The sequence below is a fragment of the Charadrius vociferus genome, unplaced genomic scaffold, assembly GCF_000708025.1.
Source record: "Charadrius vociferus isolate BGI_N301 unplaced genomic scaffold, ASM70802v2 scaffold356, whole genome shotgun sequence".
Classification (NCBI taxonomy): Eukaryota; Metazoa; Chordata; class Aves; order Charadriiformes; family Charadriidae; genus Charadrius; species Charadrius vociferus.
The window spans coordinates 2,046,979-2,064,834 of record NW_009648717.1 but is presented as its reverse complement, the minus strand read 5'-3'; positions in this window follow the sequence as shown (position 1 = coordinate 2,064,834).

Below are 17,856 nucleotides of genomic sequence, written 5' to 3'. Positions count from 1 at the left end.
TTAATTGCTCAATGTTATTGGAGTTGATTATTTTTTCCTAGCGTCATTTACAAGGCTCATAAAGGGAAAGAAAAGTTGACTGGAGCATGGCTCACTTCTGTGTAGATCCCAGGTAGGGATCTGATGTAGAGCACAATTCTGGTCTGTTGCTGCTGTTCATCTGTAGCCCTATCCCCAGCTAGGCAGAGGCAGGCTGCAGAGAACAGCAGCAACTAAGGAAAGTCTTGTAGACTTTTAGAAAGCAGCTGTCATTGACTACAGCTCTTCTCTCATTCTTCTCCTTAGTATTTTGTAAACCTAGATTGTAACTCTGCTTGTTTTGGTTCAGCCAGATGTAATCTAGAGGGAGAGGGTATGAGCTGCAGTGAAAATGTTTTTAACATGGCTTTTTAAGTGCCATTGTTCAAAAAAGAGGGATGCTGTCTACTGTGTTTGTACAGAGGGGCATGCTGAATGTGTTGAAGCGTGTGGGCTATCAGCACACAGTTGTTGCAGCATGCAGGACCTTCTCTAACCTGCTGGAAGTTTGGAAATATAATTTTGTAGGTTTCTGTAGAAGAAATTCTTTTGTCATCAGCCTTCACGTAACTGGCAACCTGTCTGACAAGCTTCTAAGGCTGGTATCAATTACAGCTGAAAATTACCTCCTTTACAAAAGACCCTGTTGTGTAGGAGGGTGTGGACTGAGCTATCTGTTGAACTGTGTTTTCATATCTCCTACCTTCCTCTTGTCTGACAGCGTTCTTGAAAAGTTCACCATGCTGAAGTACGCTCTGATTCTTAGAATCTCCCTCTGCTCCTTGCATTTTCACAACCTACACCTCTCCTTCCTCTGTTTCCACTATAGTTCAGCTTGATGGCCTTGGGAGGAATTCCATGCAGTGCTTGTGCTTTCAAGGCTAGCTGAATAGAAGGCTCTTTGCTTGCAAAATACAAGCCACAGAAAAAGAAGAAAAAAGTTCCCTGACACAGTTACCTGCCTGTATTCTGCACAAACCACACAGGGCTTGCCGTTTTATTCTATCTTTAAGAAATTTTAGGTTGCTGGCAGTTGGTTTTCATCTTAGCATCAGTTCAAGGCAGAGACAGAGCACGGTTTTCATAAATCAGTGGGGCTCATGAGAAGTAGATTTGGATCTCCAGTGTTAAAGGTCAGGTTTGAAATTTTGTGGTGTGGGTTTCTCAGTCTAACTTGCACTATCTCCTAACTTTAATGGTGTTGTCAAGGCATTAGTAACATACAGACTAATGTGATAGTCATTCTGGAAGGTGCATAGGACAAGTTGAAGGCAACTCATTATGCTGAAAAATGTCTTCCATTAATATGGGTGTTTGCCATATTAAAATACATATTTACAATGCAGTATGCAGTAAGTAGAGCTAAGAACACAGAGGATGAAAGATGAAGTGGATAATGGAGAAAAAAACAAAACACAACTGCCCAGTAGGACTGAGGGCTTCAGAGGAGACTCAGTATTGCTATGAAATTCCCTGTTGAATGGAACTGCCGAAGTGCAATTATACTGTAATATAAGATGATTCCATATCCTGTTTCTTCCCAGTTGTGATTTCCCATTTTAAAGCTGGGGCAAAGGAATGCGAGGGATGAATGATAGGTGCCTAATGTCCCAATGGCCAAACTGGCCATTTCCAGGTTATGGGATTTTATGAGTGGTACTTTTATCTCAGGTAAGTTCATTGTTTCCTTGACATGATCTTTCTTCAGGCCTTTCGGTCACTCAAAACTGCATTTCTAAATTATTGTGCAATGCAGGAAATTGGTCAGTAGCTTTGTTTATATCATATCTACCCTACTGAAAGATCACATGTTTTCAGTTAGTTATTTGACAAGCACATGAAGCTGAGAATAGTTAATCCTACTAGGTATTGCCTTTCACAGCCAAACCGTAGTGCTAGGAGTGCCTTCTTGCGATGCGGTGCACAGGCAAGGTGAAAACCATAGGACTATCCTGCACCAGTTGCAGGGTACTGTTGCACTTTTATGGCTTGAACCCTATGGCTTGGTGTTGCACAGCCATGTGTGTGCCTGTATGCAGTTCAGTGTGACTTTTACTTAAAAATGAAACCCAGAGGCACTCCAGCTTGGACAAACAGGAATTTTAGTGGAAGTCCCAGAAATTCATTTTGAGTCTTGCATTTGTTTTCCAGCAGCAAACCATTAGCCTGCAGAAACAGCAGATGTTTTGCTCTGTTCCAAAACTTAGGTCTTGCTGGCATCAGATGACTCTTCAAAAAGCATTTAGAAAGTGGAAATTAGGGATAGGTGTAATTTCAACCCTGGAAATTAGTATTTAGTCTTCATGGCTGCAGAACTAGGACTCACACCTTAGGAATCACTAGATGAAGACAAAGAGATCCCATAAAACTTTTATAGGAGAGGGAGCCCTTAAAAAAAACCCCAGTTTGTTAATAGTATTTTGGGTGTCTCAGAATAAGAATATATAATAAATACGTAATAAAACAACTAGGAGGACATGGACATATCCATTTAATTTTTTTGAAGGGATATGTAAAGTAGCTAGCTATTAAAGATAAATGCATATTAACTCCTTGTCAGAGATCAGGCTTTGAAGTGGACCTTGCATTATCAGATAACCTGTAGGGATAGTAGATAACCTTCTTTTTCTTGGCAAAGGCACTGAATGTGCATCCTGAGGCACAATGCATAATGGTAGATTTTTTTCTGGTGTGTTTTCATTCTGTTCTTGCCTCATTTTCATTACATCAGCAAGTTTGGAAGGTAAGAACTACTTTTAAAAAAATCCTTCATATTGGGGATGATGCACAAAACGAAGATACTGAGCACTGGTCATTACAAGCTGCAGAATTAGAGCAGGAATTCATAAATCCAATGCCCTGCCCTCTAAATTATATTCTACATATCTGAAATTGCAGATATGTTAGTGATTTTCCATCTGCCCTCCCAAAAATATTACGCCCTTATAGAGGAAATTTCTGCTATTGTAGAATAGTCCAGTGAAGCCAAATTCAAGGGTTCTTGCATGTTCTGAAGTATATGCTAAATGGGATGAGAACTGGTAGGTGGAGCAGAACAGCACTGCAGGAATTCCTGTATGAGAAGGCCAGGCACTACTGTGTGTGGCCACTTGCACAAATTCAAGTCCATTTCCCCATCCTTTTTTTCTGTTCAAAATAGTACTGAGATTTAGAGCCTGTCTTCCCTGAAGTCAGCTCTCCAGCAGATTTACAGCAGCATGTAAGATCACATCAGTCACAGAACTAAAACTCTCTCTGAGTGCATATATTGGTTTGTTCAGAGTATGTTTTCAGAAGGATTCATTTCTTTTGAATTGCTGGGTTGAATTTAACCTATTACAGTAAAACATCATTGCAGAGCAGCTTGGCCTCAGGTCTCGGCCGTTGGGAAAACTCAACTTGTGTTTAAACAGTAGGCTAAACTGTGATGCTTAGAATAGGTTAAGCAACACCCATAAAAGAAGCAGACTGAGTGCTGTATTTATAGTGTAACTATAACCAGTTAGAAATATTTCTCATCTTGGCAGGCATGTGAGCCAAAAGTCCAAATATATTGCCAGTTAATTTCAAGGCATTACATTCCATTTCTGAGAAAAAGACCTGTCAAGTGTCTACCTAGTTGCATGCAATGAATAAGAAACTGAGTATATATAAAGCTAAATATTAACCTTTTTGGTGCTCATAGATGATAGGAGAGCAGCATTCTGCAGTGGGGGTGTGGAAAGTTTCCCAAAGATTGTGGAAAACTGCTGGCCATCTATCTTGAGTAAACAATATTTGAGATTGTTTTTTGCTTGAAAATAGGAAATAATTATAATAGCCTCTCTAGCCCTTTGTAGTCAAAGTATTCCTTTTTGAATACACTTTTGGTTCTTAAACCCATTCAACCTTCTAGGAACTGTGAACTGCAGGGGTAGAGGGAGCTGGCGGGATGAAAATGAGCTTTGCAGACAGGCCATTAAGCCTGAGTCATTACTATTGAAATCTGTGTTTTAATATTGTGCTACATCCCTGCAGTGTCGCAATGTTTGCCTTTTTAGGGTTTGGCAAAGAGAACAGGAAGATGCGAGGTTTGCTGAAGGCCTAGATGTAGATGGGGAACACTGAGGACAGAACTGGTCAGCTTAAACCAAATGCAGCCCACCCCTAATCGGGCAGTCAGCCTGGTGAGGATCCTAGGCTTTGAAGATACAGCCAGGGAATCAGCACTCTGCACAGGAAAGTCCTTCCCTGCCACTAATTCAACAAGAAGCTCCTTTAATGAGCTTGAGCCAGTGATTACAATGCCAGCTGTTGGTAACTGAAGGGCTGGGGGTGCCTGCTCTGCGCTCACCTTCCTGCTTCCCATTTCCTGCTTCCCATTTCCTGCATCAGTGCATTCTCCAGGCTGCCCAAGTTCCCTCTCTCCAGCACACCTCAGTAGGATACCAGATTCTTTGCAGAACTTCCAGAAAATAATATAAAAATTTCAGAAGGCGTGAGAGGCTGTGCTGGGCATCACCGTTTAGTTTCCTTTTTGGAGAAAAAGCAGAGATATTCTTTTTTCATTATGCAACTTGTCTTTACCTCGTGGCTGGGGACAGAAGGGAGGGGAGCTCACTCCACTGTACCTCTCCTCTGCTTTTCTGGCCGGATGTGTGGAGATGCATGAATTTGCAGAGCCCTCTGTAAAGCAGAGGCATCTTGTTTTGGTCTTTGGCTCAGAGCACTGTCTCTTCTGAGATGCTGTATTGTGGTACTGACTGAGCAATAATGATGGGGCATAAAGTTGAGAATATTTCACTGTGATTGTGTTCTGAAGCATACTAGAACAGGGTTTGTAAGGCAAATAGAGGAAGAGTATTAAATGTTAGCTCGCTCCATCTGTTGCATTTATCCGAATAATGGCATTACCCCTCTAGAGAAAGATCCCTCTTTCTTTTTTTTTCAGTAGAATCTTTGATTTATCAGCCTGTCCTAGGTTCTACTTTATCAGGGAATCAGGTGTTTCCCCATCATTAGAGTGGAGCTGGGGACCCAAGTCATTAAATGGGGCAATGGACGAGAGGTAATGACTATATGAATGATGTGCAACAAGAATTGGTATCTAAAATAGGCTCCAACAAATTTCCTTGTCACCTGCCAGGATCGTGACCTCTGCCACCACATGAAAAGCACAAGTGGTATCCTATGTTATGAAAGGTTACCTAGTAAAGCTGTATGAAATAATAGAAGAATCTCAAAGGCAAAACCTTTTCTGTGGTCACTGCTGTGACTAACAGGGTTTCTCTGTACACATTTAAAAACATGTTGAGGCTTTGCTTGGGGGGGAGAAGGGGAGGCTAAGAAAGGATCCCTGCGAGGTGGCAACAGACCAGAACAAATTTCCAGCAAAAGTTTCCAGCAAACCTAAAATGTGAATTCATGGTGCTCTCAGGTGGACTTTATATAACAACTAAATAATAGGTATACACTTGTGAGTCACTATATTTGTCCTGTCTGCACACACTGGAAAGTCCAAAAGTATGGTTAAAAAAGGCTCAAGCAAACAAGTCAAGAAGCAGAGTACAGCAAAGTGAGGCATTCTGCTAAAGATGGAACACAGCTTTCTCCTCATTGCTTTACACTCCTGGATTCTGCCAGAAATACTCTTCAGAATAACAGGATCGTTTTTGTTGCTGGCCTTACCGTCGGTGTCTCTGCTCTGTCTGCTTCATTTACCACACATGGTCATGGTGTTGGCTTGAGAGCTTAAATGTGAGACACTGAAGGAGGAGTGAGACAAATGTCTTGCTATAGGGAAGACAGAGGCATTCAGATACTTACATTGTCAGTTCTAGCCTTGTCTAGCTTTTAAGCTGGCAGGGTAGAAGGGAGTCATCTGGACAGGGTACCCGGAGTCTCCATGCTGGATTTCAGTTTCTGACTCTGTGACTGACTTTCTTCTGCTTAGTTTCTGTCTCTACACCTTTGTAAATATCTGTAGGTGCTGCATACTTTCCACACTGCAGCCAGCCAGACACATAAAGCAGCGCGAATGGGCGAAGTTTGGAAAAATGGCCGCACTGCTCTGGTTTCTCCTTCCACTGGTGCAGTTCTGCTCTTTGCTGTGAGTGTAGAGGTTCACTGCAGTTGATGCTGCTGTACAAAGGATGAATGCAAAGGCCCTTTGTCACCACTGCACTAGCTTTATCAACACAGGATGGCTGGCTAGAGTTAACCAGAAGTACTTTCACTTCTCTTGGAGTGTCTATGTGGCTGAGGGACGCTATGTGCTCATTAACTTCTATGCAACTCTAGTTCTCCTTCAATTACAAAATAAAAACAAATAACTAAGCCAAGTCTGCTTGTGACTGGAGAAAAAAAGAAAAAGAAAAAGAAAAGAAAAAGAAAAAGAAACCCAAAAAGTCACTTTAGAGCTTTTTCCAAAGTATCTTTAAGCTGTTTGGAGTGACTCACTGATGTCTGTTACACATCAAGAGATCTAAAGGTATATTTTAAAATAAAACTACAGAGATGAATATTAACTCTTCTTCAGCCCCAGCTGCAGATGTATTTATGGCTTAGTGTTCTGGGTTGAGACTGTTCTAAATCAACAGGAGAACCTATGCTTAAGCAACTACACGATGATTAAAATAGCTGTCTCCTCATGTTGGGCTAGCAGAATGAGCTCTGCTCGTGCAGAAACTCAAGGCAAGCTGTGCTCCAAGCAGTATTTTATTCGCTTTGGAGACATAAAAAGCTTGCTTGGCTTGTCTTGCTGGTAAACACTTTGCCAGTCATATATTGGCTTTAAAAGCCAACGTGAAAGAAGTCAGTGTTGTAGTTTTCCAGAAATGTAAATCTCTTAATAGTGACAGCAAAAGCTGGGGAGTTAGGGGTGGAGGAAGAGGGAGAGAGAAATGAGGGCCAGTTCTTTGCATGAATGCATGAAAAATGGCTGTGTTTTAAAAGAAATTTATTCTGCTTATATTTTAATAATATGTTCCAAAAATCTTTAAAAACATTAACTGTCCTCCAGGAATGTAGGGAGTCCCCATCTTCTGGCCCTTACTCCCTTGGGGAAGGCAGTATACCAGTGGTGCTGCTGCTGGTTTGAAACCTCCCCACAAAGGGATTTTTCATGCAGCCCCTGGAATATGGGGCTGTTGGAGTTCTCCTACCAGCTTGTTTACTGCAGCAGTCTTGTGTCTAGAGCTGCAATGTGATATTTCGTACATAGTGATAAACACATTATCATAGCAAATGGGGTAAAAGGGGATCAGCTTAACCCAGCACTGTAGATTGTAAGCATTCCTGAATAGCCTGTCTTATTACAGAACTCTGGACTGCTGCAAACCATTTGCTTACAGAGGTGCTGCTGCGAATGGGAATGACTTCTTCACCGACAGGCAACGCATGAAGAGTTTTTCCATGTTAGCTGCACAAATCTGTCCAGATGATGGTAAGTCAGATTGATTTTTAATTTCACTTTTAATTGCTTCCATTAATTTCAGTCCTTAGTGATGCATCTTCATAATCCCAGATGACTTGCAGCCAGCCAAGTAAATATAACCTCAAACTGCTAAAACTCTGAAATGTTTGTAGGTCTCCCTGAGAACAGAATAATCTGCAAACAATATAAGCAGTATGTGCCAACAACACATACAAAAAGTACACAGCGCACATACTTGCAGAAGAAGTAAAGTCTGCAGGTAGTCCTTAGTCTTGATGCATTCTGTTTTCATATTGCTAATGGTTTTACAGCACCATCAACAGTATCTGCTCATTTTCCTGCCATACAAGGTGACGTACCAGTTCTCTTTCTGTAGTTAACAGCCAGGGTTGACTCTAGACATTAGCAAAATACCTGCTTCGAATAGCAGCCTGCTGGCAGCAGAAACGCCTCTGCCACAACCCTAGACGACCAATCTGGTTGTGGCTATGGCTGGTGTTCAGGCAGGAGACAGCCTGGCTATGGCAAAGTTTGGAATCAGAATGATTAGCAGCTCAGCAGCTAAATTTGCTGGTTTCAGGTTGGTTTATTTCCGTCCCGTCTTCACGGCTGGAGTCACTCTGTCCCAGACTTTCTTCTTAAGAATGGCAAAACGCAGTGTTGTCTATATGGATGAGAAGCCGTAATGAGAAGTTAGCTTGTTAACCTCTGTTTCTTTAGAGAAAGACTGTAATGTGAAGCTTTAGCTTCATGCAGAAATACTGATAGCTTAAGCCCCAAATGTGGGAGCAAGATTCATGATTACATGCCATGCTTATAAGGACGTAAGTGCTCTGGCTATTTAGATCAGCCTTTTGATCTACTATATCTGTTACATTTACCTATCAAAAGAAAAATATCCTATGTTCGGCAAACATGTCTTGGTTAACCTGTGCTTCAAAGTTTTGGCCCTTATGTACCTGAAAGATGTTGAGCCTGCCATTTTCCCTTGGGCTTGCATGAAATGGTATTAAAGACAAAGGCGAACTGGGTGTCCTGAATTAAAAGCCCCTTTTTTAAACTATACTATACACCACACGAGTTTAAAAATTTCTTGGGCTTGGATACTCAGTCATGTTTACAAGAGTAAAAACTTGTTATGCTCTAAATGGAGGCCTGGCAGTCTCCTACATACTTTAAGTACCATGCTTAGGACTGAGCCAGTACAGCAATGAAGTCTCACATTGCTCAGGCTTCGGTAATTTTTTGGACATAATGGAACTTTCAAAATGATCTTCTACTCAAACAATAATAATTTAACGAAGGATCACTATGATAAGATCCCAACATCCTTTTTTCTGGCTGTTTGCTACTTTACAAAACGATGCGAACATGCAGTGGCGATAGATGGTGATGAGTCATCTGGTTTTAGCCTCTTTTACATTACTTTTATGTTTGAACCATGGGAAGTGGTTCAATGAAATATGGAATGGTGTTGATAGAGATGTGTGAGTCAGTGAAAACATCACTATGTAGTTATGCAGCTGCTGCTTAACTATCTTTAAGTGACTAGTGATGGGGCAAGAAGGGACCACAAAATGCAGCAGGTCTCACCAACCTTACTAATTTACTGACTGGAACATCTATTCTGGTCCCTGCTATTAAAGCACACTTTAAACGAAAGGGAATCATAGTAATGAAAGGTTTTACACTGCTGCAGTTATGTGTCACCTTAGATTCTTTTAGACACCCAGATCTCAGAACAGACAGAAATGCATGTTAACTTGGCACAGTGTCACAGTGAATTGGGAATGGTTGCATTATGTGAGAGCATGGATGAGTTATAAGCACTTTCTGAGGAAATGCCAATAAATCTATTTTTCATGGTGCATCATAAATTCCTGGCCACACAGGCATTACAGAAATTGCCATGGGTAAATTCAAGAGTTTAGCAGGTAGACAAGTAGTAATGTAGACTTGTAGATGTTTGTAAATAGTTGCCTTAGTTATACTGAGTCTGATTGTACAAGGCTCTGAGTGAAGGAAATAATAGCCATTGAAGATCTAAAATTCTATAAAAGGTCTTCAGATAGTTTTCTTGAATGTGAATTGTATCACGCTACTGTACTAACTTCCTGATCCTCCCCATATACAAAATGCCATGCATTTAAATTACTAAAATATATTTGAGTGTTGACCTTTAGTGTGAAGCAAGTCAAAATCCCAGAAAACTCAGCTACCTCTCTGTTCTTCAAAATTCAGCTCTATCAGTGTCAGCAATTCATTGAAGCTCTTTGATTATGGCACTGAATAGCCGTTGGCACATTCACCTTTTGCTATAATGAGTAAATCAGTTTGGTGTTTGGAGCTTAGCAAGACTGCTTTGACAGATCTAGTACTGCCCATATGGTGTCCCGGTGGCTTCTTATTTCAGAACAAGCTGAATATCTCCCCCTCACTGTATTTTACCATCTCGGTTTGAAGTTCTAGGTAGAGCAGAAAACTTTCAGAAGACCTTGTTCAGTCCTTGAATTAGCAGATATCAGCAAAGGGAGCAAGGAAAAGAAATTTCAACCAACAGTCTCCTTTTCACCATTGAGAATGCTACTCAACATTGTGAATAACTGAGCCTGAAGAATAACATAGTAACAAGTATCATATTCCTAGCTGTGTGGAAAGAAAATTCTTATTTCCCTGGCCTAATGAGCTTGACTCCGAACAGGATAAAACGTTGCCATTTGTTGGCCAACACAAATTTCATTCAATCCAGTTATCAGTGAAGTGTATGTACTGGCTCTGTACAGTGGCACATTTTTCCCAGGGATACTTTGCTTTGGAGTCAAAATGCTTTAGAATCAAAATGCTCTGAGACATTGGTACCTTTTCTGTTAATATTTACAGTTCTTTGTGGACAGTAAAGTAGAACCAAGGTCTAAAATATGCACAGTACCGTACAAAATTCCTTGTACAAAACTAGAAGCAAGTACGTGCAGCAGAGAAACAGGTCAGATGCCTTTGTAGCTTACAGCAAACAAAGAAGCAAAAATAGCTTGTAGAGTATTTTGGCTATCAACAGTCTTGTTTAATGTAGAGGGAAAAGTGATATCGTTTGTGTACAGTTACAGTTCACAGATACATGTGATACTTTTACTGTAGTAATATGGAAATCACAGATGTTAGAAGTGAAAAAAGTCATATTAGTTCACCCAGTTTATCCTGGGATTTTCCCATCATACCATTTTTAAGTGTTTGGAATGGGAGCTTAGAAATTAAACACTTCTTTTACAATATTTTCTTTACATGTTCTTTTCACTGACAAATAAATTTCACATTCTGATTCCTGAGTTTTATATGAAATAGAATAATTCTGTACCATCTCATTCTCTTCACAATCCTCCCAATTATCAAGTAATTCTTCTTTAAATTTTTGTGACTGAATTATTGTCTATTTGCCTTAGATTTTTTTACAAGCTAATTATAGCAGTGAAATTGGAAACCTGCATGTCATTTAAACATGCAGTGTTTGTGGCTTAGAAACATCTATGTTTTTACCCCATGTGACATAAGAAATAGTACTAGTGAGTTTTAGGTTCTGAAATTACGTGTTTTCGAACAGTTTCCCCTTTCTTGATCAAACAAGTAGGTGGATGGGCTGGTCCCAGCTGTCACATTTTCCAGGCAAATAGGTAGTACTAGGTCATCTTTCAAGAAGGTTGCTTGGAAGTTCTTCTCTGTACTCGGACACAGTATGTAAACTGAGTTGCCTAATATTTTTTTTTTAAATAAATATACCTGTAGTTCCCTTGTTTGCCAAAAATTAGTGAATAAGCTTTGTTCAGTTGTGATGAAGAGAAATTAGTTACGTTGGCTATAAAATGTTCTATTTTGATTAAAATAAGATGAAATAACACCTGCTGCTGATCTTAAAAGTAGCTTAAGCAAAAGTACAGAATCATTATATTTTCAAGACTGCATTTGGAAATAATATAATATAAAATTTACATGACTGATTACAGTAAAAGCTAAATGCCAGTGACATGAAATAATACTGCTGGCTGCCACCCTGATGCACTTGCATTATTGAACAGACTCTGGAAGACAGTGTAAAAATTGATGAAGCTGGTGTTGAAAGCTGCCAAACATATGAGAACTTTCAGGCATTTGTTTAAAGCATGAATTAAAAATAACCCTTTGTCTGTACAAATAACACTTTAAGAAAACAACATGGAGAATTTAAAAACCACTGAGTTTATTTGTATTGTTTTTCACATCTGTCTTGGTTTGTTCAAAAAACCCCACCACACAGAACAGCCACATTCACTTGTGCATTGTACCTTGCATTGTGACCAATCTGTGATAGCGCAGCCAAAGCAAAGTTTAGATCAGCGTTAATGCTTTGCCTTTATTCATTAAGTTGCTTCTGAAATCCTTGGAAAAGTGATGTAAAATTAGCATAGACTCTCAGAAGTCAAAACACTGGAAGATCATATGAGTATCTGTTATTTTTGTTGAAAATAGGAATTCTGGTTAAAAGACTACAGCTCTTTGCTTGGCAGTTGCACTACTCTCTTCCTTCTACTGCTGCTCTCTTTTCCCCAGCTACAGCTCTCAGTATAGAGTGAACTAGAGCCGTGTCCTCAGGATTTCAACCCACTCATCTGGGAGATCAGGCTGCAGCAGATTTCCCACGTTTTGCATTCCCACTTAGCTTTCTTTACACTGTGTTACAAACGATAAGATTATTTTGGAGAGCTTTTAGTACTAAGGTATTGTTTTGTTCCTGAAGAGGAGTATCCAGTCTAGAGGACTGCATCACCTCAAAGTACCCTTTCCAAAAGGTCCACTTCTAGGAACTGGATTTTGCAGGCATGGTCAGCAATGGGAAAATCAAATCTGTTACAAAAGGCTTTGTGGAATACCAAGTTGTTGTCAAGGCCTAGAAAATGCTCCATCTCTTTGGGCAAACATAAACCATGGAAAAGAATGTTTTTTTCTGACAGTAGCACATAAACAAATTGTGCCTTTGGTCCACTCTGACTCATGGGCTTAAAGGAGAGTGAAACAAGGTGTTGATTCCATTTGAAAGAAACACACAAAGGCAGCTTCTCAGCTAGTCTGAACTCAAGTTAATACAACAACTCTAGTGTATACCACCTGGGGAATCTGACCCATAGTTCTGATTGTGTGAAGGAACACCCTTCTAGAGAAACATATGTATACACACAGAGGGAAAAATAAATCTATGTGTGTGAGTGTGTTTGTACACAATCCAACCCACATGGATCCTACCCATAGCATGCAATTTCCTTGGCCAGTTTCCTTCTTTTCTGTGTGTTTTAGGGAACACAGCTGCTCTGTAGACCTCAGATACATACTTGAATTACTTAAAAAAAAAAAAAGGCAATCTTCTCTTCTGATGGAATCTGTATCAGCCTAATACAACTGTATTGCTATAGTCAATGTTATTCCCCACAAGAAGCAACTCATTAAGAAATGAGGGATCCCTCCTTAGCACTGGAGAGAACAATTAATCCTATGGAAATAGAAGTTCAGGTAATTTCTTACAGTGACAGTATAAGCAGGGGGGAAACGAAGATCTTTTCTGCCCTTTGGTACCTCTGCACAATAGTTTGTGTCACATCGCCCCCTCAAGGTATGTGTACAGAAGTGTCATGGACATGCTCTGAAGGGAGTCAAGCCTATTTACATGCTTTAATCTTACATTCTAAATACTGGCACAGATGCTTGCTCTGGGCATATGCCTAGTTTTAAATTTTTGTCCTTCATCTTGGGCATCTTTTTAGAGGTGAATCTTGAACCTTGTAAAGGGAGTTGCTTGTGGTGTTACAATCAAACACTGAAAAAGTATGTGACCTTTATTTTCAGAGGACATGCAGGAAATGGAAATAGATTTGTTAATGAGACAACATGCTGCCGGAAATGTTGTGGTATTTAATGTGCTGTAGCTTACTGTCATACACAGATACAGCTAAGCTTCTGTCCGCTGCAGAGATGGCATATAACTTACAGAGCTGCTAGGCCAGCCTCTAGTAAAGGTTTTATTAAGCTGAGACCCTGTATTAGAACTTACCTATATTCTGATACTTTCTTTTGAGCTTTTCCATGCCAGTTGTCTGTCTCAGAGAGGTAACTGCACTGAGTAAAGAATTAATTTCCTTGTGGTGGGTTTCTGGGTAGTCTCCATTGCTATTGCCATTGTATCAGAATGTTTCGCTTTCACATCTTTGGGAAATAAGAGGTGAAAGCTCAATCTGTCAAGTTGCTACTAGGTTTGGATTGGCATGTAGTGTTTTCAGAGTGTTTACTGCTTTACGTGTTCAGAGCAAAAGGCCTGCTAATGTCCTTTTCAGTTGAGTGTTCAAGGCATCTGCCAATTTCATTCCATACATTCTGAGTTTACCCCTTAGAAAAGAAGAAACGTGCCATGGGACACGATATTCTTTCTATCTTTATGCATTTAATCTAGAAATTGAGGATGGCTGTTTAGCCATAGAGACAGGAAGACTCCATCATGTGTGCTCTGAACAGAGCTGGTTTCTTTTCCTCAGCTGTAGTTGTGAAGCGAGGTTAGACTTCTAAATTAAACAAACAGGTCTACTTAGTAAAAAAATTGGTTTAAATAGCTTGCCAGGTGGCATCCAAGAATTGTCTGGCAAAGACTGAATTAGATTATAGTTCTTCAGGTTAGCATTCATTCCACACCTCCAGTGTTGTCCCTTCTTCATTCCACACTCTCCAATTTCTACAGCAGATGAGAAAGTCATGTAAGGCAACAATCTGCTTCACTTGATTCATTGAGTGATGTTCATCAAGTGATTTTGAATGGAAAATTCTGTTACTACATCATTAGACCATATCCTAATACGTACACAGCACAGGCAAGTTAATGTTTTCAAATATTTAAGACCACAGATTTTATTTCTGAGAAATACAGCATAACTAAAGAACCCTCCAGGCAAACTTCCCCACTGTAAATTGTTAGTATATATGCAAGATACAAATTCAGGGCCAAATTCTAAGCTCAGATGCTCTCAGATGTAGCCTATAGCATAGATGGATCACTATATATATCTCACAAGAGGATGTTGTGTGGAATACCTCTGTTGTAGTAGCGATGATGATACGCTATATTAAATAGAAATTTCTAACTTATACTGCTAATTCACAGGCTCCTGCTCTGCACTGATTGCACCCATTATGAGCATGCCTGTAGGATTTATCTTAGCTATTGTCTAAATTACTCTGATCTGAGGAAGGATGGGAGCAACAGATGGGACTCCAGTTCCAAATCAAGTGATTTGTACTTAAGAAATCTTACTGAAAAAGCAAACTGAAAAGGAAAATTATACCCAGTGCTTCCACTCCAGTTTTCCTCTGCATTCAACATGTATATCTTACTGCAAGGCGCTTAAAACTACCCTTGTTGTAGTAGTGCCTTTGAGATCTGAGTGCTCATAGAGTTGAATTACTGATTTTTCAGTAGGCAAAGAGGCTGCATTACAAATATACTTTATTGCTCTTCTAAATTGTCGGTATGCATCTTCACATATGTGGTAACTGCTGTGCATCATGACTCACTAACAGATTGAATCATCCTTACTTAAGTATTTATCTTGACAACCAGATAAATGTAAAGGCTACCACATTTGCTGTGGGCATGGCAACTAAACCATAGAAATATGCAAATATTTGGGCAAAATTACACTGTTTAAAGAGTTTCACTGAATGGCTGTCAACCCAAAAATGAAAGGAGGAATAAAATTCTGTTATTATCTTGCGAAAGAACAAGGTGTCACAGTATGGATGCTTTTGGCTCCTAGATATGAAACATCAGGGATGGAAGACGAAGGGCCTATCTTGGCAAGCTGACACCTTTTTATTTAGTAGTTTTTCACACCTAAATGCTGCCCAGAGAAGTTGTACCTGGTGCCTGTCATTCTAGGAAGTGCCGTGCTTAGCAGAGTTATGCAGACTCTCACAACCACTTTGTAATTCCGAGCACCTTTTGTTTGTTTGTTATGGGGATCTTAATGACTCTGCAACAGGGGAGAAAGGGTATTTTTCTTTGTACATAATATTGCAAGTTGAATAGTCACATCTTAAAATAGAGGTAATAGACGATGGTCAAAGGCCTCTTAAATTAAACCCAAGTCGTGGGTTTAATTTTTTATTAAGTTTTAAAGACTTTGCAAAGTCTTTAAGTTTGCAGCCTTCTGGACTAAAAAGAGGAACTCTAAGAGAAAGCAGAACATAGGCCTTGTATCTCTAGACATTTTTGAGGATGTCTTTCTTCTGTAGTCTGCTATGTTCATTACATATGTTTTGCTGCAACGGATCCTACCTTTTCACCTTCACCTTCTCTTAGAAATGCTACTAGCCCTCCACATCCTCCTCAAGCCCCCCCCCAAACAGTAACACTCACTGTGTTACATCTGCTACCCTATTCAGACTGTTATTCTGTTTAGTCCATGAGGGGAAACAAGATGACAGTTTCCTATTGACTCTTTCCTCATACTTGGATCTGTTAGTATCTTGCCAGAAGATACTCTTCCAACATGGCTATAGTTACAAAAACTGTTCTAATATAAGGTATCGTAGCTCTACCGATTTCAATACATTGCCTTTAGTAGAGATACAACAGCTCATACTGGCAGGGGTTCAACTCCAGTGACAGTGCAAGGCCATGCTGTTCTTTTGAGACAGACCCTGGTTTTATTTACTTAGGAAAGGAATTTGTTCTCCTCTCCAGGTATATTATACCAACTGTGAAGTCATGAATGGGAGTGCTAAAATGAAAGTAGATAATTAAATATATTTAAACAGGTTTATTTTACCATATTTAATCCTTGCTAACCAGTTCTTTACTTCTGAAAGACTAAGTATACTGCTAACATAATCCACACAGTGAGATAAGAACTGACTGTTTTGGTTAAACTCTGGTTGCAAAATACTACTGAGAGAAGGCCGAGTGACACTGCTGTGGAGGTGTAGATGGGAAGGGCAGATCCAAGGGAGGTTTCTTTCTCATTGTTTGTGTGTAAGAGTGGGTGGGGCATGACAAGAGAATTAAACGTACGCATTGCTTAGAAAAAACAGAAAGCAACTGCAGTCAAACTGCTGCTTTAATTTAATGTATGTCTTCATTATACATTGTGGCAGAGGGTGGAGGAGAAACAAAAGGACCCCTTGGCTAATATATAAACATGTCACGTGACCACCTTTTTACTCCTTAAACTTGTACAAGTAATTCTTAGCTGTATATCAAAGTTGTGAAACATATGAAAATCTTTAAAATTCTGTCCTCCCAATTAATTTTTGCTCTATTTATACAATATTTGTTAGAAAACTATACAAATACATGCTTTCTGTAGAGCCTGTAAAATATACGTTGGGAACATTACTTAGCAGTGACAATTTTGAAGAATGGTGGATACGTAAGGAAGCTGCATGGTTTTGTGTCAAGATAACATTTGCAGCCATTTAATTCACAGTTTGGTATCTGTGAATTAATTCTGCTTCTAACTACACAGCTAGAAATGCAAACTAACTCCACTGATTGTACTCAAAGCATTTTCTAATGCTGTGGGAAATTGGATCTTTCGTGCTCTGAATTTCCCCCCTTGTGTAAACAGGGTGGAAAAGAACAAAGGGGGTAAAGAACAGCATTCTACCAGGGAGATTTGCGACCACCAAGACATCTTTGATGTATTTAAAGTATCTCATCTGAAAATCCATACAGAACTGTCAGTTTCTAAAATAATCTTCTATGAAATAGCGCTTGCCATGTAAATACATTGAGATAGATGCTTTTTTTTGTGTGTGTCTACATGCAGGTGACACAACAGGCAAAGCCAGTAGCAGAATTCTATTTCTCACATTAGTTATGGTAAGAGAAAAGGTCTAAACCTCCTAATACGCAGGAGGAGTCACAGTTCCTTAGATTAAAACAATCCCCACTTTTTCAGGTATTATGGTGGCGGACTTTATTTGCTACATTTGAAAAAGGAATTGAGTATTTTCAGCAAGACATTTGTTCTGATCCAGCGTAAGCGTGCAAATCGCTGAGCCGTTAAACTGTTGTTCTGCGTTGTCTGGAAAAGCTGTAACACAGCATCTGTACTTCCATAGCCACTTAAAGGTTACAGTCGTAGGGTGAGAAATTCAGTAACAAGCTGAATTTGCGGCCAGGTAACTCTTTTATGAAAAGCTGTGCGGCGAGGATGTTTGCAAGCGCTCAGCAGAGACACAGGGTGTCTTCCTGCCGTCTGCAGGGAGCGGTGGCAGCGCGGCGCCCCTGAGGGCCGAGCCGGCCGGGGCGCTGGGCCCTGCCCCCCCCGGAGCGGGCTGCTTGAAGGCAGCACGGCCTCCCCTCGGGTGCACGAAGCCGTCGCGGTTTTGTGAGCGGAGCGCAGGGCAAACCCCTG